The sequence below is a fragment of the Artemia sp. Qi Xiang Cuo genome, chromosome 5 (assembly GCF_049724085.1).
Source record: "Artemia sp. Qi Xiang Cuo chromosome 5, ASM4972408v1, whole genome shotgun sequence".
NCBI classification, from domain to species: Eukaryota; Metazoa; Arthropoda; class Branchiopoda; order Anostraca; family Artemiidae; genus Artemia; species Artemia sp. Qi Xiang Cuo.
The window spans coordinates 47,877,783-47,902,483 of NC_142798.1; the positions used below are offsets into that span (position 1 = coordinate 47,877,783).

Consider the following 24,701-nt stretch of genomic DNA (forward strand, 5'->3'; position numbering starts at 1 on the left):
TACCATTCTTTGCGATCGTAGCTCTATGTTGGCTCGTTTTAAATACTTCAGCTTGTCTATTCATTTGTGTTAAATAAAAATCTGGAATCTGGAAAATTAAAAAATAATTATTTAAACAAAATGTACGATGCTGCTAATTAAATAATAGTAGGCTACACTCAGATTTGTTTGCATGAGGGTTCATTTAAAGACGTTCCATTCGTCCCCCCATTTCTGAGGGGCTGGGGAGGGTAGGAGAGGGGGAGGGGGAGTCAATTTTGGAGGTATAACAAGTACCATTCATTGCGATAATAGTTCTATGTTGGCTCGTTTTAAATACTTCAGCTTGTCTATTCATTTGTGTTAAATAAAAATCTGGAATCTGGAAAATGAAAAAATAAGTATTTAAACAAAATGTACGATGCAGCTAATTAAAGAATAGTAGGCTACACTCAGAATTGTTTGCATGAGGGTTCAGTTAAAGAGGGTTCACTTGCACGAGGGTTCAGATGTGTGGGGGTTCACTTGCTTGGGGTTCAGTTACACGAGGATTCAGTTACAATGGAACCCACACAAAAACAATGGGGCACACACAAAAGCCAAATTAGCCCAGTGGCCTATGAGAAATCTCAGTAGCACGGGGGTTCAGCTGTACAGGGTTTCGTTTATACAGGGGATCAGTTACATGGTGGGTTCAGTTGCACGAGGGGTTAGTTAAATTGGGTATAGTTACACAAGGGTTTAGTTAAATTGGGTCGAGTTGCACGAGGGTTCAGTAGCACGAGGGTTCAGTAGCAAGGGGATTCAGTTGTACAGGGTTTCGGTTATACAGGGGTTCAGTTACATGGAGGGTTCAGTTGCACGAGGGTTCAGTTAAAGGGGGTATAGTTACACAGGGGTTTAGTTAAATTGGATCGAGTTGCACGAGGGTTCAGTAGCACGAGGGTTCAGTAACACGGGGGTTCAGTTGTACAGGGTTTCGGTTATACAGGTGTTCAGTTACATGGAGGGTTCAGTTGCAAGGGGGTTGAGTTAAATGAGTCTTGAGTTCCACGAGAGTCGACTATAAATAAGCCCTTTTCGTTTCTCTGAACTTTCTGTGAGAGGCGGGGGTAAGTATTTAGTTTAAATAATTCTCAGAGGAATTGAGTTTTTCTTTCATTGAAATGCAAGAGTTGGATTATTTCAGTAGTGCTTTGTCGTGGTTTAGCTTGTCACAGTTACATTCTCTTGATCTTTCAAAGTTCACTTTGATTTTATTTCATTGATTCTTTTTAATTGCATGTCCGGGTTGATGTTTGCAAGTCCAAGTTGGGTTTTCAGACCTAGGTTTTTTAGATTTTCGTGTGTGTTTGACTCCTGGGGTTTATTATTTGAGAAGTTAACTTTAGTATTTTGTGGTTTTACGTGCCTGAAATCATGAATTAGAATAGTTAATTTAGCTGTTTGGGTTTTCAGACCTAGTTTTTTTTTGTTTTTTTTTTAGATTTTCGTGGGCGTTAGGTTCCTGGGACTTATTATTTGAGAAGTTAACTTTAGTATTTCGTATTTGACGTGCCTACTTAGGTAATAATGGAACATTTAGTATTTTTTCTAATAGAGTAGAGTAGAGTAGAATATTTTTATTTATAACACGTACATAAATAAATGTCACAAAACAGCGCACATGCCTGGTGGCATACTTTAGCGCTGAAAATATTGCCAACGAAAATACACAGCAATTTTCTAACTAAATTTTACAACAACGAAAAAGAAAATCCTAATGAAAAAAATGCCTAGCATGTCATAAGATATTTCTTCACCAGTCTTAGAAAATGTCGCTTGTTGCTACATTCTCGAACTGATGCAGGAATTGAGTTCCAGATTTTTGGGCCAATGTGACGGATGCTGAATCCCGCTCTCGATGTCGGGCGAATTTCGCACAAAAAGTCTGAACGATGCGTAGTAGGATAATTATGAAATTGAGAATTAGTTGAGAAAATGCCGGAGAAATTTACAGGTAAATTACTATATTGATAATCATGACAAATACTAGAGATAGAAATTAAATGAAATTGGTCCAAAGAGAAAATTCCTGAAGTCCCATATAGGTGTCTAACTGAAGTTCTGCAATCAACATTAAAAAGAATCCTCATTGCTTTATTCTGAAGTATTTGAAGAGATTTGAAAGCAGACGGAAAGGTAGATGCCCAAACCGAACTGCAATGGAGAAAATATGGGTGTACAAAAGAATAATAAATAGATTTTATAATAGATTTAGTAAAAAAGTTACAACGACGATTTAGCATGCCAATATTTCGGGAAATTTTTAACGACAGTGTTTTTACATATTTATGAAACGACAAATTTTCATCCAAAATAATCCCAAGATATTTGAACTGATCCACCCGTCTTAATTCAAAACCATTCAAAAAAAGAGAGAAGGTATCTGACACTACTGATCCAGTTCGCGAAAATAACATATACTGGCATTTTTTTTCATTAAGAGCTAGTAAATTCCTTGAATACCAATCAGATACAGTTAGTAACGTACTTCCAAGGTTCTGGAAAAGAACTGATAGGTCCCGGTGAGAAGCAAAATTACTACATCATCAGCAAACATTATAATTTTACAAAGAGGCAAAACTTCTGGCAAATCATTTATAAAAAGAATAAATAGAATAGGCCCAAGGACAGAGCCCTGAGGCACTCCGTAATTAATTGGAAAAGTTTCGGAACAGAGATCACGAGATTTATCAACACAATCTAGTCGTCTCCCAGAAAGGTAAGATGAAAAAAATTTAACAGCTTGTGCTGAAAACCCATAAGACTTTACTTTAAAAAGAAGCAACGAATGATTTACGGTGTCAAACGCTTTGGCGACATCAATAAAAATTGCCAACACTTGTTGACCATCATCTAGTGAATCATTAATATTTAGTAAAAGCTCATGAATTGCCGGTTCAGTTGACTTTCCTTTTATAAAACCATATTGAGACGTGTGTAAAATCTTACTATCAAATAAATATTTTTGTAATTGACTATTTGCAAGTTTTTCCAAAATTTTTCTGAAAACCGAAAGTAGAGAAATGCCTCTATAATCTGAAGGGTGAGTTGAACTCCCAGCTTTAGGTAATGCTATAACATTTGCTTTTTTTAAAAGTTCAGGAAAAACCCCATGCATAAGTGATAAATTAAAAATATGTGCCAGCAAAGGTGAAATACTTGACGCTATTTGCTTAACGGTTTGAGCCGAAAATCCAAATTCGTCCTTAGAAAAACTCCGTTTAAGCTTCAGAATAACTTTTTCAATCTCATGAGGCTTAATCTCAGAAAAAGAAAACGAATTTTCCGCATGTTGCTCATTAACTGGAACAGAGGGGGAATTCAGTTGCGTATTCATAGTCAATGCAAGTCTAGAACCAATATTACTGAAATAATCTCCAAAAGCATTTAAAATTTCATTGGGCTCTGTAACATTTTCCCCATTTAAAACAAGGCAATTAACACTAGTATTCTTACGACTATGAGGACGTATCTTTTCATTTATCAATTGCCATGTTTTTCTCATAGCCTATTTATACACAAAAAATTTCTATTTATAATTTTTTCTATACTCTGTTATTATATTTGAATTTAATTTTTACCTATAAACTATGATTTATTCAAACGACTCAGGTGTCTGTAATTTTAAATAATTCTTGAATTTTCTATTTTTATGTTTTAACGATGTTAAAATACCTTCAGTAATCCATGGGTCAAATTTCTGCGCAAACTTTCCATGCGAAACTCGTGTTGAAGAATCCCGATCCCGCAGTCGCATCATTTGATCAATAAAATCTGAAAACGTAGCATTTACGTCATCTGAGCCATAAACCGAACTCCAATCATGGTCACCAATTAACTGACGTAGAACTTTACAATCAATCCATGTATATCACTTTTTTGAATTATCCATTGTTGAATCTCGATGTTGTTTATTACTATTATTTAAATTTAAAAGAACACTCCGGAAAATGATCGGACATATCAGACAAAATTACTGACGATTTTTCAGCATAAAATAAAACAGGAGAGAAAAATATATTATCTAATAATGTAGCTGTGTTAGCTTTAACTCTTGTCGGCAGAGAAATACTTGGAAGAAAATTAGAACACAACATCATAGTTAAAAACTCCTTATTATTTCCAACATCGAGATTCAAAAGATCAAAATTAAAATCACCCGAGATAATAACCGGTTTTTTCAACGCTTCCAGATTTTTCTACAGCGGTTCAAAAACTTCAAAAAATATTTTTGGGTTACCCGACGGAGATCGATAAACAGACCCGAAAATAAATGGATTACAGCCCAAAGGTACAACTTCAACAGAAATAGTCTCACATAACCCTTCATCAAATGCAGACAAATCACTGAGAATACTAAAAGACTAGTCATCACGAATATACAGCATCTGACCTCCTCTCGCATTCTGACACCTTGTACGTGAAATACACTTCATCCCGGGCAGATCTAACATTGTAAGGGGTGTATTAGCAGACAGAAAAGTTTCGCAAACTCCAACAATGTCTATAGGACTAGATGCAAGCAAACATTGTTGGAGTTTGCGAAACTTTTCTGTCTGCTAATACACCCCTTACAATGTAAGTGTTTTTCTTAAGAAATTCCCACTTGAGGTCTTATGACTCCTCCCCACAACGAATTCAGATTGTTTTAGGACTCATCTCCCTAGCCATAACTCCATTCAACCTTGAGCGAAGGTATAAAAGTTTGATGAAGTATTTCTCTACTTAACAACTGCATTAATAGCCTCCAAGATTATTGGACTGTATGACACCAAATTTATTGGATTAAAAAAATCATTTTGTGGTGTTATATTTGAATGTGCTTTTTTATTATTGTCTATGGATCTCTAAGAAATTGACTGTTATCATTGGATAGTGAACTATAATCTGTTTGAGTATGATAAAAGCTTGTGGAGTACTACATTAGGTCATATAAACAGACCGGGATTCTATGATAGAGTGATTACACCACTTAATAATGCTGGTCAGGAACTGAGAAATGTTCAGGAGGAAGTCGGTGAAATTTGCAGCTTTTTCGGGGTTGAAACACTCTACGTAAAGGGTAATGTACCTACAGATAAATTTTTAATTCAAAAGTGTGACCCTAGGATTCCACTTTTCAATCTAGAAGAGTTTAAATGTCCTAAATTTGAAGGGGGTTATCACCGTCCTGCAGACGAGGTTAGGTTCTTCGCGCAGTGGATTCCTAAGGACATACCTGATCGTGATAAATCCATAAGACATGGTTAAAAAAACTATTCCATATCCTGGGATCATCGTTTCTGGATGTTTAAGTGTGAACTCTAAGTACTATTTTTATGTAAATATGTGGTGTCGTTTTTTTTTCTCAAAAAATACGTTAATACGTTTAGGCAATAAATATCTTTAAGCTTAACCCGTCTTTATTCTTTAGAATAGTTTTATTCATTTCATTAAATTATGAAAAAATTGTAAGTAAGTAACAATAGCTTTCTTGAATTCGCTTCCTGCACACAATACAGATATTTAATTCAAGAAATCATAATAAAATCGCAAGTAAGTTATTGTTTTCACCTATTGGATACACAATACTGAAATTTGATTCAAGAAATTATGAAGGAATTGTAAATAGGTGACACACTCTTTCTTGAAGTCACTTATTGTATACAAAATTCAGAAATTTTATTAAAGTATATCTTAAAAATTTCGTGTAGCCGGAATATTCTTTCTTGAATTCGCAACCTTGATAATTAAAAAAAAAGATATGTATTTATAGAATTTACAAAAAAACATAAAGTAATAAACAAATTATTTTTATAAGTTAAATCATGGATAAAAAATGTAGAAATTTCATTTAAGAGATTATCAAACATTGTAAGTAAGTAGTAAATTCTTTCAAAATATGTTAATGCGTTTAAGCAATAAATATCTTTAAGCTTAACCCTTCTTTACTCATTAGAATAGTTTTATTCATTTCATCAAATTATAAATAAATTGTAAGTTAGTAACAATAGCTTTCTTCAACTCACTTTCTACACACAATACATATATTTCATTCAAGAAATCATAATAAAATTACAAGTAAGTAATAAAGTCTTTATTGTTTTCACCTATTGGATACACAATACTGTAATTTCATTCAAGAAATTATGAGGGAATTGTAAATAGGTAACACACTCATTCTTGAGGTAACCTCTTGTATACACAATGCAGAAATTTCATTTAAGAAATTATAAAAAATTATAAGTAAGTAGCAAATTCTTTCTTGAATTCGCCTACTGGATAAATAAAAAAAGACATTTCATTCAAGAAATTATGACAAAATTCTAAGTAAGCAACAAACTCTTTCTTGAAGTTACCTCATGGATACACAATGCAGAAATTTCATTTAAGCAATTATCAAAAATTGTAAGTAAGTAGCAAATTCTTTCTTGAATTTGCCTCCTGGGTAAATAAAAAAGACAGTTCATTCAAGAAATTATGACAAAATTCTAAGTAAGTAACAAACTCTTTCTTGAAGTTACCTCATGGACACACAATTCAGAAATTTCATTTAAGAAATTATGAAAAAATTGTAAGCAAGTAACAAACTCTTTCGTGAAGTCACTTCTTGGATACACACTAAAGAAATTTTATTAAGGAAATTATGAAAAAATTGTAAGTAAGTAGCAAATTCTTTCTTTAATTCTCCTACTGGATAAACAAAAAAGACATTTCGTTCAAGAAGTTATGACAAAATTCCAATTAAGTGACAAACTCTTTATTGTTTTCATGACTTAGATACACGATGTATAAATCTAGTTCAAGAAACTATGAAAAAAGTCTCAGTAAGTAACAATTTCTTTCTTGAAGTCAACTCTTGTGTAGAAATTTAATTAAAGAAACTATGAAAAAATTTTCGGCAAGTAACAATTTTTTTTCTTGAAGTCAGCTTTTTGATACACAATATGTAAATTTAATTTAAGAAATTATAAAAAAATTGTAAGCAAGTAACAAACTCTTTCCTGAAGTCACTTTTTGGATACACTATGCAGAAATTTTATTAAAGAAACTATGAAAAAATTGTAAGTAAGCAACAAATTCTTTCTTGAAGTCACCTCTTGGATACACAATACAGAAATTTCATTAAAGAAATTATGAAAAAATTCTAAGTAAGTAGCAAATTCTTTATTGAATTCACCTGCTGGATAAACAAAAAGACATTTCGTTCAAGAAATTATGACAAAATTCTAAGTAAGTAACATACTCTTTCTTGAAGTTACCTCTTGGATACACAATGCAGAAATTTCATTTCAGAAATAATGAAAAAATTGTAAGCAAGTAACAAACTCTTTCATGAAGTCACCTCGTGGATATGAAAAAATTGTAAGTAAGTAGCAAATTCTTTCTTGAATTCACCTGCTGGATAAACAAAAAAGACATTTCGTTCAAGAAATTATGACAAAATTCCAAGTAACAAACTCTTTATTGTTTTCATGATTTAGATACACGATGTAGAAATTTAATTCAAGAAATTATGAAAAAATTCTCAGTAAGTAACAATTTCTTTCTTGAAGTCAACTCTTGGATGCACAATGCAGAAATTTTATTAAAGAAATTATAAAAAAAATTCTCAGTAAGTAACAATTTCTTTCTTGAAGTCAACTCTTGGATACACAATACGGAAATTTCATTCAAGAAATTATGAAAAAATTGTAAGCAAGTAAGAAACTCTTTCCTGAAGGCACCTCTTGGATACACAATACAGAAAGTTCTATTAAGAAATAATAGAAAAATTGAAAGTAAGTAACAAGTTCTTTCTTGAGGTCAGCTCTTGGATTCACAATACAGAAATTTCATTAAAGAAATTATGAAAAAATTGTAAGTAAGTAGCAAATTCTTTCTTGAATTCACCTGCTGGATAAACAAAAAGATTTTTCGTTCAAGAAATTATGACAAAATTCTAAGTAAGTAACAAACTCTTAATTGTTTTCACGACTTAGATATGCGATGTAGAAATTTAATTCAAGAAATTATGAAAAAATTCTCAGCAAGTAACAATTTCTTTCTTGAAGTCAACTCTTGGATACACAATACGGAAATTTCATTCAAGAAATTATGAAAATATTTGTAAGTAAGTTAAATTCCAATTAATAGGCACGTAACGTCAATAAAACCTCTAAATTTCTCCTTTTTCTTCATTAAGTATCAATTACATCGCGAACTTAATTCCGCATTTATGCAGATAGGAGCTTGAAACTTCCAAAGTAGGGGTTTATCATACGCTGAATCGGACGGTATGATTTTGATTAAAGTTCTATGACCTCTAGGGGGAGTTTGATTGGTAAAACTAAATTTAATGATTTGAAATCACTTATATATTTGAAATCAGCATAAAAATAAAACACCAGTGCAGTGATTTTTGCAAGTGCGTTTAGGTGTTAGAAGTAGGGTTTTCTCATACGCTGAATCGGACGGTATGATTTTGATTAAAGTTCTATGACTTCTAGGGGGAGTTTGATTGGTAAAACTAAATTTAATGATTTGAAATCACTTATATATTTGAAATCAGCATAAAAATATGATTCTATTGATGTATCCATGGGTATCAAAATTCCGGTTTTTAGAGTTTCGGTTACTATTGAACCGTGTCGCTCCCTACTTACAGTTCGCTACCACGAACTCTTTGAAAAAATATTAGTGTTGATCCTTACTTTCAGGTGGAAAAAAAACTAGTCACTCCTTACTTACAGTTCGTTACCACGAACTGTTTGAAAAAATATTAGTGTTGTTCCTTACTTTCAGTTGAAAAAAAAAACTAAGCTATGTCTAGCGATAAACTTATTAGAGTGACAAAAACATTTTTCTTGGGTTGATCTAGGTTCACTTAGAGTCGCGCGCGATTCAGCGTATGAGAAAACCCTACTTCTAACACCTAAACGCACTTGCAAAAATCACTGCACTGGTGTTTTATTTTTATGCTGATTTCAAATATATAAGTGATTTCAAATCATTAAATTTAGTTTTACCAATCAAACTCACCCTAGAGGTCACAGAACTTTAGTCAAAATCATACCATCCGATTCAGCGTATGATAAACCCCTACTTTGGAAGTTTCAAGCTCCTATCTGCAAAAATGTGGAATTAATTTCGTGAAGTAATTGATACTTAATGAAGAAAAAGGTGAAAATTAGAGGTTTTATTGACGTTACGTGCCTATTAATTGGAATTTAACTTACTTACAAATATTTTCATAATTTCTTGAATGAAATTTCCGTATTGTGTATCCAAGAGTTGACTTCAAGAAAGAAATTGTTACTTACTGAGAATTTTTCCATAATTTTTTGAATTAAATTTCTACATCGTATATCTAAGTCGTGAAAACAATTAAGAGTTTGTTACTTACTTAGAATTTTGTCATTATTTTTTGAACGAAATGTCTTTGTTTATCCAGCAGGTGAGTTCAAGAAAGAATTTGCTACTTAGTTCCAGTTTTTTCATAATTTATTTAATAAAATTTCTATTTTTTGTATCCAAGAGGTGACTTAAAGAAAGAATTTGTTACTTACTTACAATTTTTTCAAAGTTTCTTAAATGAAGTTTCTGCATTGTGTATCCAAGAGGTGACTTCAGGAAAGAGTTTGTTACTTGCTTACAATTTTTTCATAATTTCTTAAATGAAATTTCCGTATTGTGTATCCAAGAGTTGACTTCAAGAAAGAAATTGTTACTTACTGAGAATATTTTCATAATTTCTTGAATTAAATTCCTACCCAAGAGTTGACTTCGAGAAAGAAATTGTTACTTACTGAGAATTTTTTCCTAATTTCTTGAATTAAATTTCTACATCGTGTATGTAAGTCATGAAAACAATAAAGAGTTTGTTACTTGCTTGGAATTTTGTCATAATTTCTTTAACGAAATGTATTTTTTGTTTATCCAGCAGGTGAATTCAAGAAAGAATTTGCTACTTACTTACAATTTTTTCATATCCACGAGGTGACTTCATGAAAGAGTTTGTTACTTGCTTACAATTTTTTCATAATTTCTTAAATGAAATTTCTGTATTGTGTATCCATGAGGTAGCTTCAAGAAAGAGTTTGTTACTTACTTAGAATTGTGTCATAATTTCTTGAACGAAATGTCTTTTTGTTTATCCAGCAGGTGAATTCAAGAAAGAATTTTCCACTTACTTACAATTTTTTCATAATTTCTTTAATGTAATTTCTGTATTGTGTATCCAAGAGGTGACTTCAAGAAAGAATTTGTTACTTACTTACAATTTTTTCATAGTTTCTTAAATGAAGTTTCTGCATTGTGTATCCACGAGGTGACTTCAGGAAAGAGTTTGTTACTTGCTTACAATTTTTTTATAATTTCTTAAATGAAATTTCCATATTGTGTATCCAAGAGTTGACTTCAAGAAAAGAAACTGTTACTTACTGAGAATTTTTTCTTAATTTCTTGAATTAAATTTCTACACAAGAGTTGACTTCAAGAAAGAAATTTTTACTTACTGAGAATTTTTTCATAATTTCTTGAATTAAATTACTACATCGTGTGTCTAAGTCGTGAAAACAATTAAAATTTTGTTATTTTCTTATAATTTTGTCATACTTTCTTGAATGAAATGTCTTTTTTGTTTATCCAGCAGGGGAATTCAAGAAAGAATTTGCTACTTACTTACAATTTTTTCATAATTTCTTTATTGAAATTTATGTATTGTGTATCCATGAGGTGACTTCATGAAAGAGTTTGTTACTTGCTTACAATTTTTACATAATTTCTTAAATGAAATTTCTGCATTGTGTATCCATGAGGTAACTTCAAGAAAGATTTTGTTACTTACTTAGAATTTTGTCATAATTTCTTTAATGAACTGTCTTTTTATTTACCCAGGAGGCAAATTCAAGAAAGAATTTGCTACTTACTTACAATTTTTGATAATTTCTTAAATGAAATTTCTGCATTGTGTATCCATGAGGTAACTTCAAGAAAGAGTTTGTTTCTTACTAAGAATTTTGTCATAATTTCTTGAATGAAATGTCTTTTTTTACTTATCCAGGTGGCAAATTCAAGAAAGAATTTGCTACTTACTTACAATTTCTGATAATTTCTTAAATGAAATTTCTGCATTGTGTATACAAGAGGTGACCTCAAGAATGAGTGTGTTACCTATTTACAATTCCCTCATAATTTCTTGAATGAAATTACAGTATTGTGTATCCAATAGGTGAAAACAATAAAGAATTTATTACTTACTTGCGATTTTATTATGATTTCTTGAATTAAATATCTGTATTGTGTGCAGGAAGCGAGTTCAAGAAAGCTATTGTTACTTACTTACAATTTCTTCATAATTTAATGAAATGAATAAAACTATTCTAAAGAATAAAGACGGGTTAAGCTTAAAGATATTTATTGCTTAAACGTATTAACATATTTTTGAAAGAATTTACTACTTACTTACAATTTTTGATAATTTCTTAAATGAAATTTCTGCATTGTGTATCCATGAGGTAACTTCAAGAAAGAGTTTGTTGCTTACTTAGAATTTCGTCATAATTTTTTGAATGAAATGTCTTTTTTTTATTTATCCAGGAGGCGAATTCAAGAAAGAATTTGCTACTTACATACAATTTTTGATAATTTCTTAAATGAAATTTCTGCATTGTGTATACAAGAGGTGACCTCAAGAATGAGTGTGTCACCTATTTACAATTCCTTCATAATTTCTTGAATCAAATTTCAGTATTGTGTATCCAATAGGTGAAAACAATAACTTACTTGCGATTTTATTATGATTTCTTGAATTAAATATCTGTATTGTGTGCAGGAAGCGAATTCAAGAAAGCTATTGTTACTTACTTACAATTTCTTCATAATTTAATGAAATGAATAAAACTATTCTAAAGAATAAAGAAGGGTTAAGCTTAAAGATATTTATTGTCTAAACGTATTAACATATTTTTTGATAAAAAAAAAATACAACACCACATATTTACATAAAAATAGTACTTAGAGTTCACACTTAAACATCCAGAAACGATGATCCCATAATAGAGAATAGTTTTTTTAACCATGTCTTATGGATTTATCACGATCAGGTATGTCCTTAGGTATCCACTGCGCGAAGAACCTAACCTCGTCTGCAGGACGGTGATAACCCCCTTCAAATTTAGGACATTTAAACTCTTCTAGATTGAAAAGTGGAATCCTAGGATCACACTTTTGAATTAAAACTTTATCTGTAGGTACATTGCCCTTTATGTAGAGTACTTCAACCCCGAAAAAGCTGCAAATTTCACTGACTTCCTCCTGAACATTTCTCAGTTCCTGACCAGCATTATTAAGTGGTGTAATCACTCTATCATATAATGCCAGTCTGTTTATATAACGTAATTTAGTACTCCACAAGCTTTTATCATACTCTAACAGATTATATTTCACTATCCAATGATAACAGTCAATTTCTTCGAGATCCATAGACAATAATAAAAAAGCACATTCAAATATAACACCACAAGATGATTTTTTAATCCGATAAATTCCGTGTCATACAGTCCTATCATCTTGGAGGGTATTAATGTAGTTGTTAAGTAGAGAAATACTTCATCAAACTTTTATACCTTCACTCAAGGTTGAATGAAGTTATGACTAGTGAGATGAGTCCTAAAACCATCTGAATTCATTGTAGGGCGGAGTCATAAAACCTCAAGTGGGAATTTCTTAAGAAAAACACTTACATTAGAAAAAATACTAAATGTTCCATTATTACCTAAGTAGGCACGTCAAATACGAAATACTAAAGTTAACTTCTCAAATAATAAGTCCCAGGAACCTAACACCCACGAAAATCTAAAGAAAAACAAAAAAACTAGGTCTGAAAACCCAAACAGCTAAATTAACTATTCTAATTCATGATTTCAGGCACGTAAAACCACAAAATACTAAAGTTAACTTCTCAAATAATAAACCCCAGGAGTCAAACACACACGAAAATCTAAAAAACCTAGGTCTGAAAACCCAACTTGGACTTGCAAACATCAACCCGGACATGCAAACAAAAAGAATCAATGAAATAAACTCAAAGTGAACTTTGAAAGATCAAGAGAATGTAACTGTGACAAGCTAAACCACGAAAAAGCACTACTGAAATAATCCAACTCTTGCATTTCAATGAAAGAAAAACTCAATTCCTCTTAGAATTATTTAAACTAAATACTTACCCCCGCCTCTCACAGAAAGATCAGAAAGACGAAAAGGGCTTATTTATAGTCGACTCTCGTGGAACTCAAGACCCATTTAACTAAACCCCCGTGCAACTGAACTCTCCATATAACTGAACCCCTGTATAACCGAAACCCTTTACAACTGAACCCCCGTGTTACTGAACCCTCGTGCTACCGAACCCTCGTGCAACTCGATCCAATTTAACTAAACCCCTGTGTAACTATACCCCCTTTAACTGAACCCTCGTGCAACTGAACCCTCCATGTAACTGAACCCCTGTATAACCGAAACCCTGTACAACTGAAACCCCATGCTACTGAACCCTCGTGCTACTGAAAGCTCGTGCAATTCGACCCACTTTAACAAAACCCCTGTGTAACTATACCCAATTTAACTAAACCCTCGTGCAACTGAACCCACCATGTAACTGAACCCCTGTATAAACGAAACCCTGTACAGCTGAACCCCCGTGCTACTGAGATTTATCATAGGCCACTGGGCTAATTTGGCTTTTGTGTGCGCCCCATTGTTTTTGTGTGGGCTCCATTGTAACTGAATCCTCGTGTAACTGAACCCCAAGCAAGTGAACCCCCATGCATCTGAACCCTTGTGCAAGTGAACCCTCTTTAACTGAACCCTCATGCAAACAATTCTGAGTGTAGCCTACTATTCTTTAATTAGCAGCATCGTACATTTTGTTTAAATACTTATTTTTTCATTTTCCAGATTCCAGATTTTTATTTAACACAAATGAATAGACAAGCTGAAGTATTTAAAACGAGCCAATATAGAGCTATGATCAGAATGAATGGCACTTGTTATACCTTCAAAATTGACTCCCCCTACCCCTCTCTAACCCGCCCCTGCCCCGCGGAAATGGGGGGACGAAGGGAACGGTAGATCCTATTTTAAATTGACAATACTTTTCAAACGTTACTTGTGTATTATACAGATCACATCGGAGAGGTAAAGCTAGGTCAAGTCACAATGTCATTCTATATTATTTATATCCTCATTAAGGACATTCAGAGCAGAGTTACGCAAATGGAATACCTTTTTTGCAAATTGAGTTAGTTTTATGCGAATGATAAAAGGTTTGGCAAATCGAGATAGCTTTACGCAAATGAAATACCATTGATACCGCTAATAATAAATGCGATACTGAACGAGTTATCAGATAGCTATAACTTACAGGTTATTAACACGTTTGACCAGTTTTGATTGGAATTTGCATTTTTTTTTGCCAGAAGAAAGAACATGGATACGTGTTTATTTTTTTTTTAAACTGGTATTTTTTCGTAACCAACTAATCAAGTTACTGTATATAGACTAACCGCCGCTCTCTCTCTGTTTGACCCAAAAAAAAAATGGGTGTTACCCCATAAAAACCCGTCTGGTAAGGCAAGTACCGTTCGTAGTAATAGGTGACTGACCCATGGTAAGGCATATTACGCAATCACTGCTGAAAGTACTAGATAGCTTACTACTAGCTTAAAACCTAGTCAGTATGGCTCTCTAATATGCTGAATATAATGATGTGATTTTCATTAAGGCTCTATAGCTTTTAGAAGGTATTTTCTCTTTTTTTTGAAAATCTGCCAAATTCTCTCAGGTGTGTTACTTCTGATGTGTAATATCAAACTTTATGAAACTTATATGTTTGAAATCAGAATTAAAATCTGATTCCGTTAAAATCTGTATCTATTGGTACCAAAATTCCGTTTTTTAGAGTTTCGGTTACCATTGAGCCGGGTCGCTCCTTACTTACAGTTCGTTACCACGAACTGTTTGATATGCTATTGCACGTCTTATCATCTTCTGATATGGGATTCTAGCAAAATGAGACGTTTTTTTTTATTGAAACAACTTGAGTTTAAATTTGATTATGTGGAAGATCGTTAGAATAATTTTAGACAAATAATTTGTGAAGTTGCTGAAAGTGTCTTAGCGAACAAAACTAGAACTGCAGCTAAGAATATTAGTGAAAAAGCTTTATTTTTAATAGAAAGGAGAAAGGACTTGTACAATAATTATCTGAGTGATCGATCATATAAAAACAAAAGGAATTTAAAGAAAGTGGAGAAAGCATTAAAATATGAACTATTGAGGTGTGAAGTGGAGGCCATGGATCAAATTGCCGAGGATCTGGAAGATGCAGCTAGACGGCATAATAGTAAAATATTGTACTGGCATGTTAACAAATTGAGAGGGAGTATTCAATCCGGACTTGGCCTAGTTAAAGATAGGAATAGGGCCGCAATTAGCGATAAGAAAAAATTAAAGAGAGATGGGCCGACCATTTTGAGAATCTGCTTAACCGAGATAGAGTTGCAGAAAAGGATATAGAGGAAAATGAAAAAGTTTGTGATACCTTGGATGTGAAGTAAGATTTGTTTTGGGAGTTGGAACTAGCAACAGTACTAAAAGGTTTAAAAAATAATAAGTCTCCAAGTGCGGATAGTGTGGTAATTCAGTTTCTTAAATATGGCAGCTCTGAGGTTAGAAATAAGTTACTGAAGATTATGCATATGATTTTTGAAAAAGGGGAAGTACCTAACGATTCTAGGAAAACCTTAATTAAGTCACTTTATAAGAAAGGTGATAAAAATGAGTGTGGTAATTATCGAGGCATTAGTCTGGTCTGTGTAGGTAGTAAATTACTTAGTAAGAGAAGAACAGTGCGGTTTTAGAAAAGGTAGAGGATCTGTCGACCAAATTTTCACTATTAGGTTAATAAATGAGAAGTGCCTGAGTTTTCAAACACCTTTGGTCCTCAGTTTTATAGATTATGAGAAAGCGTTCGATTCTGTCGATAGAAGAGCTTTAGTAAACGTTTTATCCTTGTATGGTATACCAGACAAATACATTAAAGTGATTAGTGTTATGTACGAGAATAACCCTACTGCGGTTAAGGTAGGAAATGAGGTTAGCAGCTGGTCTTGTATTAAATCAGGAGTTAAGCAAGGTTGTGTTCTATCCCGCTTTATATGGATTGTTTTGATGGACTTTGTATTAAGGAGCACATGAAAGGTAATGGGAGACCACGGAATCAAATGGGAGGAAAAAGTCTCCTGACTTAGATTATACTGATGATTTAAGCATCCTAGATGAAAGTGTGAGCAAAATGAATAAAGTTTTAGAGGTTTTTCGAGTTCAGGGAGCTACAATAGGTTTAAAAATTAATGTATATATATATATATATATATATATATATATATATATATATATATATATATATATATATATATATATATATATATATATATATATATAGACCAAAACAGTTTCAGTTAGTCCATGAAATCGCTTGATACAGAATATACATATGGAATCAAATCTGAATGAGTTTCATAGGCCGCTAAGAGACCGCTTTTTGTAAGGTTTGCGAAAAGGGTGGTTCAAGAATTTTCTGGTTTCTTCAAATTTTGAAAAACAAATAATTTTTATGTTTATTTTGTTTTTGTTTTTTTGGTTCAAGTTCAAGTAAAATTTAGTACAAACAGAAAACATAACAACTAAACTAAAAATAGCCGCCCAAAAAAAAATACAAAAAAGCACTTGCGACGTGGTTACTTACATTTTTGACAAATAATCAGCTAAAACACAACAAAGAAGGAACAAGAAAAACTAAATATATAACATTCCTAAAATAACAAAAAAATAATAATAATAAATCACATAACCGAAATAGAGACTATTACCAATTTCTCATCAACCACTGAGCAAAAATATTAATAGTAGAAACAATAATAATAAATAAATCAACCAAAACTATTAACTGTTTTTCAGTAAATATCTCTTCGATTTACTTTTAAACTACAAAGAGTGATCAGCTCTCTTGAATCAGCTCAACTCTTTGAACAAAAAAAATTTTTGTTTGACTCGTAAAAACGTAACAAAAATGGATATAAACAAATTTCGTATGCTTTTTTTTAGGTTTATATATATATATATATATATATATATATATATATATATATATATATATATATATATATATATATATATATATATATATATATATATATATATATATATATATATATATATATATATATATATATATATATGTATATATATATATATATATATATATATATATATATATATATATATATATATATATATATATATATATATATATATATATATATATATATATATATATATATATATATATATATATATTGCACATACTTGCAGCAGCAAACCGGCGGGAAGATTGGCGGCTCCTTCTTGATGCCCTGGGTGCCTCTGGAGGCACAGGTGGATCTAAGGTCTAAGGATATATATATATATATATATATATATATATATATATATATATATATATATATATATATATATATATATATATATATGAGCATTGCTTGCTTCCCAAGGGAGGGGAGGAGGTGTATTCTGTCCTCTGTCTCCCAGCCAGCATCCATTCGTTACACCTATAAAAAAAAAGATGCTCTCTGGAATGAATCCACGTAAGTCCCCGAAAATCTAACTGGGAAACTAGCCCTGGTTCTACTTGTATGCGGGACAACAAAATCATCGGCGTGACAAGTTTTATAATTATGGAGAGACCTATTATTATCACTAAAATCATCTAAAATAAACATATTAACATGAATAGAAGTATATTCCAAGGTACTATTTCTATGGGTCCCCCGTACCAAACAGGTTGTGTGTGTACTTTCAAGTAATTGGGTTACCAGGGTCATTTGCCTATTACAATGAGCTCTACATGGCTTGGCAGACATGTTTTTTTTATTATGACATCGATTTTTTGTGTGTCAGTCGTTTATAGAAATTTGGTGGCTAGTCCAATATAATAACTTGATTGGTCGGTTTTCTAAAAAAAAAAAAACTTGTCATGCTACAATGTACTTAATTTAAAAAAAAAAACCCGATATAATGTCCCGACACTGCATTCCAATTTTCATTATGCATTAAGACATTGTTTATAGTACACCATGCACAAGAAAAAGATAGACATTCACTTCTATTTAAAGGAAGAGATGTGAGGCGTTATGCTCAGTTAAACAATGCAAGGAAGCATCCTATAGTGTTGTTATGCTAAATTTCCAATTGGTCTGTGAATGTTCGTTTCTAAAAGCAGTATTTTTTTATTTCAAATAAAATTCGTTGGCTTTTTTAATACTCCCATTACTCAAAGGGTCCAGATATTCTTAGAATATAGTTTATATCCTAGCCCCCTGCGATATAACCTATTCATCACTTGAAAAGCTCATTTTTAGCCTAATTGCGTAGGTACTAAGGGAACATTGAACATTTTTTTTTTGATTTTGTGTGTTTTCGCAAGAAAATAGCTGGTATTTAGCAAACTTAGCCATAGCTAGTTGAAACTCTGCATAAATATCATCATTTTTAGCCTAATTGCGAAGGTACTAAAGGAACATTGAACATTTTTCTGATTTTGTGTGTTTTTTACAAGAAAATAGCTGGTCTTTAGCAAACTTAGCCATAGCTAGTTGAAACTCTACATAAATATCTTCATTTTTAGCCTAATCGCGTAGGTACTAAAGGAAAATTGAACTTTTTTTCTGATTTTGTGTGTTTTCGCAAGAAAATAGCTGGTCTTTAGCAAACTTAGCCATAGCTAGTTGAAACTCTGCATAAATATCTTCATTTTTAGACTAATTGCGAAGGTACTAAAGGAACATTGAACATTTTTTTTTTGATTTTGTGTGTATTTTGCAAGAAAATAGCTAGTCTTTAGCAAACTTGGTTTTATGGCTCCTCCCTCCAATGAATTCAGATGGTTTTAGGACTCATCGCCCTAGCCATAACTCCATTCAACCTTGAGCGAAGATATAAAAGTTTGATGAAGTATTTTTCTACTTAACAACTACATTAATAACTTCCAAGATGATAGGGCTGTATGACACAGAATTTATCAGTTACCGAGATTTCAATGACTCCTCCCCGCAATGACTTCCAGGGGTTTTAATGACTCCTCCCCACAACGAATTCACATGGTTTTAGGACTCATCCCCCTAGCCATAACTCCATCCAACCTTGAGTGAAGATATAAAAGTTTGATGAAGTATTTTTCTACTTAACAACTACATTAATAACTTCCAAGATGATAGGACTGTATCACACAGAATTTATCAGTTTGAAAAAATCATCTTATGGTGTTATATTTGAATGTGCATTTTTATTATTGTCTATGAAACTCGAAGAAATTGAGTGTTATCATTGGATAGTCAATTATAATATGTTTGAATATAATAAAAGCCTGTGGAATACTACATTACGTCCTATGAACAGACTTGGATTCTATGATAGAGTGATTACACCACTTAATAATGCTGGTCGGGAACTGAGAAATGTTCAGGAGGAAGTCAGTGAAATTTGCAGCTTTTTTGGGGTTGAAGCGCTCTACGTAAAGGGCAATGTACCTACAGATAAAGTTTTAATTCAAAAGTGTGAACCTAGGATTCCACTTTTCAATCTAGAAGAGTTTAAGTGTCCTAAATTTGAAGGGGGTTATCACCGTCCTGAAGACGAGGTTAGGTTCTTCGCACAGTGGATACCTAAGAACATACCTGATCGTGATAAATCCATAAGACATGGTAAAAAACTTTTCTATATCATGGGACCATCGTTTGTGTATGTTTAAGAGTGAACTCTAAGTACTATTTTTTATGTAAACATTTGTTGTTGTGTTTTTTTTTTCTAAAAAAAAAAAATCTCTTAATACGTTTAAGCAATAAATATCTTTAAGCTTAACCCGTCTTTATTCTTTAGAATAGTTCTATTGTAAGCAAGTAACAAACTCGTTCCTGAGGTCACCTCTTGGATACACAATGCAGAAACTTCATTTAAGAAACTATGAAAAATTGTAAGTAAGTAAAAAATTCTTTCTCAAAGTCACCTCTTGGATACACAATACAGAAATTTCATTAAAGAAATTATGAAAAAATTGTATGTAAGTAGCAAATTCTTTCTTGAATTCACCTGCTGGATAAACAAAGACATTTCGTTCAAGAAATTATGACAAAATTCTAAGTAAGTAACAAACTCTTTATTGTTTACACGACTTAGATACACAATGTAGAAATTTAATTCAAGAAATTATGAAACAATTCTCAGTAAGTAACAATTTCTTTCTTGAAGTCAACTCTTGGATACACAATACGGAAATTTCATTCAAGAAATTATGAAAACATTTGTAAGTAAGTAACAAACTCTTTATTGATTTCACCTCTTGGATATACAGTACAGATACTTCATTCAAAAATTATGAAAAAATCGCAAGTAAGTAACTTTTTTTTTCTCTTTATAACAAACAATTTTAACTTAGCTAAATGATTTAGAAATTTAATTAAAGAAATTATTAAAAAATTCTAAGTAAGTAACAATTTCTTTCTTGAAGTCAACTCTTGGATACACATTTCTTGAATTCACCTGTTGGATAAACAAAAAGACATTTCGTTCAAGAAATTATTACAAAATTCTAAGTAAGTAACAAACTCTTTATTGTTTTCACGAGTTAGATATACGATGTAGAAATTAAATTCTAGAAATGTAGCCATTTCTTTCTTGAAGTCAACTCTTGGATACACAATACGGAAATTTCATTCAAGAAATTATGAAAATATTTGTAAGTAACAAACTCTTTATTGATTTCACCTCCTGGATATACAGTACAGATACTTCATTCAAGAAATTATGAAAAAATCGCAAGTAAGTAACTTTTTTTTCTCTTTACCACAAACAATTTTCACTTAGCTACACGATGTAGAAATTTAATTCAAGAAATTATGAAAAAATTCTCAGTAAGTAACAATTTCTTTCTTGAAGTCAACTCTTGGATACACAATACGGAAATTTCATTTAAGAAATTATAAAAATATTTGTAAGTAAGTAACAAGCTCTTTATTGACTTCACCTCTTGAATATACAGTACAGATACTTCATTCAAGAAAAGTGATTAAACACGTTTTGAAACTACATGCTATTTGCATGCCTTTCCTTGGCACCTTTCCAAACCAGCGGGGATTCCCCACTGGTTCCTACACATTGCAAAAAGTGAGCAGTACGAAAACTCCACGTTTTCAGCCAGACTGACCATCCAACATTTTAATTGCACTTTAATTGTTGATATGGATGGAGAAAGTACGAAAACTCCACGTTTTCAGCCAGACTGGTTTTTTAGACAACACCCATTTTTAGGGACCAATCAGAGACAGCGGAGGTTGCTCAATATACAATAACTTGATTGGTGATTGGTTACACACCACGACGGCGCATACATAGTGAGAGAGAGAGACATGCAAAGTCGACATAGCTTTATTTCATTTTTTTAAGGTTAATTTAGACGGGGTTACGTGCGCGCCCGGAACCGCGTCTCAATTAAACTTAAAAAATGAAATAAAGCGCTGACGACTTTTCTGGTCTCTCTCACTATGTATGCGCCGTCGTGGTGTGTAACCAATCACACGTGCGCGCACGTAACCTCGTCTAAATTAACCTTAAAAAAAAATGAAATAAAGCTATGTCGACTTTGCATGTCTCTCTCTCTCACTATGTATGCGCCGTCGTGGTGTGTAACCAATCACCAATCAAGTTATTGTATATTGAGCAACCTCCGCTGTCTCTGATTGGTCCCTTAAAATGGGTGCTGTCTAAAAAACCAGTCTGGCTGAAAACGTGGAGTTTTCGTACTTTCTCCATCCATATCAACAATTAAAGTGCAATTAAAATGTTGGATGGTCAGTCTGGCTGAAAACGTGGAGTTTTCGTACTGCTCACTTTTTGCAATGTGTAGGAACCAGTGGGGAATCCCCGCTCGTTTGGAAAGGTGCCAAGGAAAGGCATGCAAATAGCATGTAGTTTCAAAACGTGTTTAATCACGTTTCTTGAATGAAGTATCTGTACTGTATATTCAAGAGGTGAAGTCAATAAAGAGCTTGTTACTTACTTACAAATATTTTTATAATTTCTTGAATGAAATTTCCGTATTGTGTATCCAAGAGTTGACTTCAAGAAAGAAATTGTTACTTACTGAGAATTTTTTTCATAATTTCTTGAATTAAATTTCTACATCGTGTAGCTAAGTGAAAATTGTTTGTGGTAAAGAGAAAAAAAGTTACTTACTTGCGATTTTTTCATAATTTCTTGAATGAAGTATCTGTACTGTATATCCAGGAGGTGAAATCAATAAACAGTTTGTTACTTACTTACAAATATTTTCATAATTTCTTGAATGAAATTTCCGTATTGTGTATCCAAGAGTTGACTTCAAGAAAGAAATGGTTACATTTCTAGAATTTAATTTCTACATCGTATATCTAACTCGTTTAAACAATAAAGAGTTTGTTACTTACTTAGAATTTTGTAATAATTTCTTGAACGAAATGTCTTTTTGTTTATCCAACAGGTGAATTCAAGAAATGTGTATCCAAGAGTTGACTTCAAGAAAGAAATTGTTACTTACTGAGAATTTTTTGATAATTTCTTGAATTAAATTTCTACATCATGTAGCTAAGTGAAAATTATTTTTGATAAAGAGAAAAAAAAATTACTTACTTGCTATTTTTTCATAATTTCTTGAATGAAGTACCTGTACTGTATATCCAAGAGGTGAAATCAATAAAGAGTTTGTTACTTACAAATATTTTCATAATTTCTTGAATGAAATTTTCGTATTGTGTATCCAAGAGTTGACCTCGAGAAAGAAATTGTTACTTACTGAGAATTTTTTAATAATTTCTTGAATTAAATTTCTACATCGTGTATCTAAGTCGTGTAAACAATAAAGAGGTTGTTACTTACTTAGAATTTTGTCATAATTTATTGAACGAAATGTCTTTGTTTATCCAGCAGGTGAATTCAAGAAAGAATTTGCTACTTACTTACAATTTTTTCATAATTTCTTTAATGAAATTTCTGTATTGTGTATCCAAGAGATGACTTTGAGAAAGAATTTTTTGCTTACTTACAATTTTTCATAGTTTCTTAAATGAAGTTTCTGCATTGTGTATCCAAGAGGTGACCTCAGGAAAGAGTTTGTTACTTGCTTACAATAGAACTATTCTAAAGAATAAAGACGGGTTAAGCTTAAAGATATTTATTGCTTAAACGTATTAAGAGATTTTTTTTTTTGAGAAAAAAAAAAACACAACAACAAATGTTTACATAAAAAATAGTACTTATAGTTCACTCTTAGACATCAACAAAGGATGGTCTCATGATATAGAAAAGTTTTTACCATGTCTTATGGATTTATCATGATCAGGTATGTTCTTAGGTATCCGCTGTGCGAAGAACCTAACCTCGTCTTCAGGACGGTGATAACCCCCCTCAAATTTAGGACACTTAAACTCTTCTAGATTGAAAAGTGGAATCCTAGGGTCACACTTTTGAATTAAAACTTTATCTGTAGGTACATTGCCCTTTACGTAGAGCGCTTCAACTCCGAAAAAGCTGCAAATTTCACTGACTTCCTCCTGAACATTTCTCAGTTCCCGACCAGCATTATTAAGTGGTGTAATCACTCTATCATAGAATCCCAGTCTGTTTATATGACGTAATGTAGTACTCCACAAGCTTTTATCAAACTCAAACATGTTATAGTTTACTATCCAATGATAACAGTCAATTTCTTCGAGTTCCATAGACAATAAAAAAAATGCACATTCAAATATAACACCACAAGATGATTTTTTCAAACTGATAAATTCTGTGTAATACAGTCCTATCATCTTGGAAGTTATTAATGTAGTTGTTAAGTAGAAAAATACTTCATCAAACTTTTATATCTTCGCTCAAGGTTGAATGGAGTTATGGCTAGGGGGATGAGTCCTAAAACCATCTGAATTCGTTGTGGGGAGGAGTCATTAAAACCCCTGGAAGTCAGTGCGGGGAGGAGTCATTGAACTCTCGGAAACTGATAAATTCTGTGTCATACAGTCCTATCATCTTGGAAGTTATTAATGTAGTTATTAAGTAGAAAAATACTTCATCAAACTTTTATATCTTCGCTCAAGGTTGAATGGAGTTATGGCTAGGGAGATGAGTCCTAAACCCATCTGAATTCATTGGAGGGAGGAGCCATAAAACCAAGTTTGCTAAAGACTAGCTATTTTCTTGCAAAATACACACAAAATCAAAAAAAAAATGTTCAATGTTCCTTTAGTACCTTCGCAATTAGGCTAAAAATGAAGATATTTATGCAGAGTTCCAACTAGCTATGGCTAAGTTTGCTAAAGACCAGCTATTTTCTTGCGAAAACACACAAAATCAGAAAAAAAGTTCAATTTTCCTTTAGTACCTACGCGATTAGGCTAAAAATGAAGATATTTATGTAGAGTTTCAACTAGCTATGGCTAAGTTTGCTAAAGACCAGCTATTTTCTTGTAAAAAACACACAAAATCAGAAAAATGTTCAATGTTCCTTTAGTACCTTCGCAATTAGGCTAAAAATGATGATATTTATGCAGAGTTTCAACTAGCTATGGCTAAGT

General features: G+C 32.1%; 1 protein-coding gene across 2 annotated transcripts in view; it reads left to right on the forward strand.

The window, feature by feature from the left end:
• The window catches only part of LOC148952205 (lactosylceramide 1,3-N-acetyl-beta-D-glucosaminyltransferase A-like), a 77,750-nt gene that overhangs the window by 48,062 nt on the left and 4,987 nt on the right, over positions 1-24,701 (forward strand). The gene's annotated exons all lie outside the window — the stretch shown is intronic.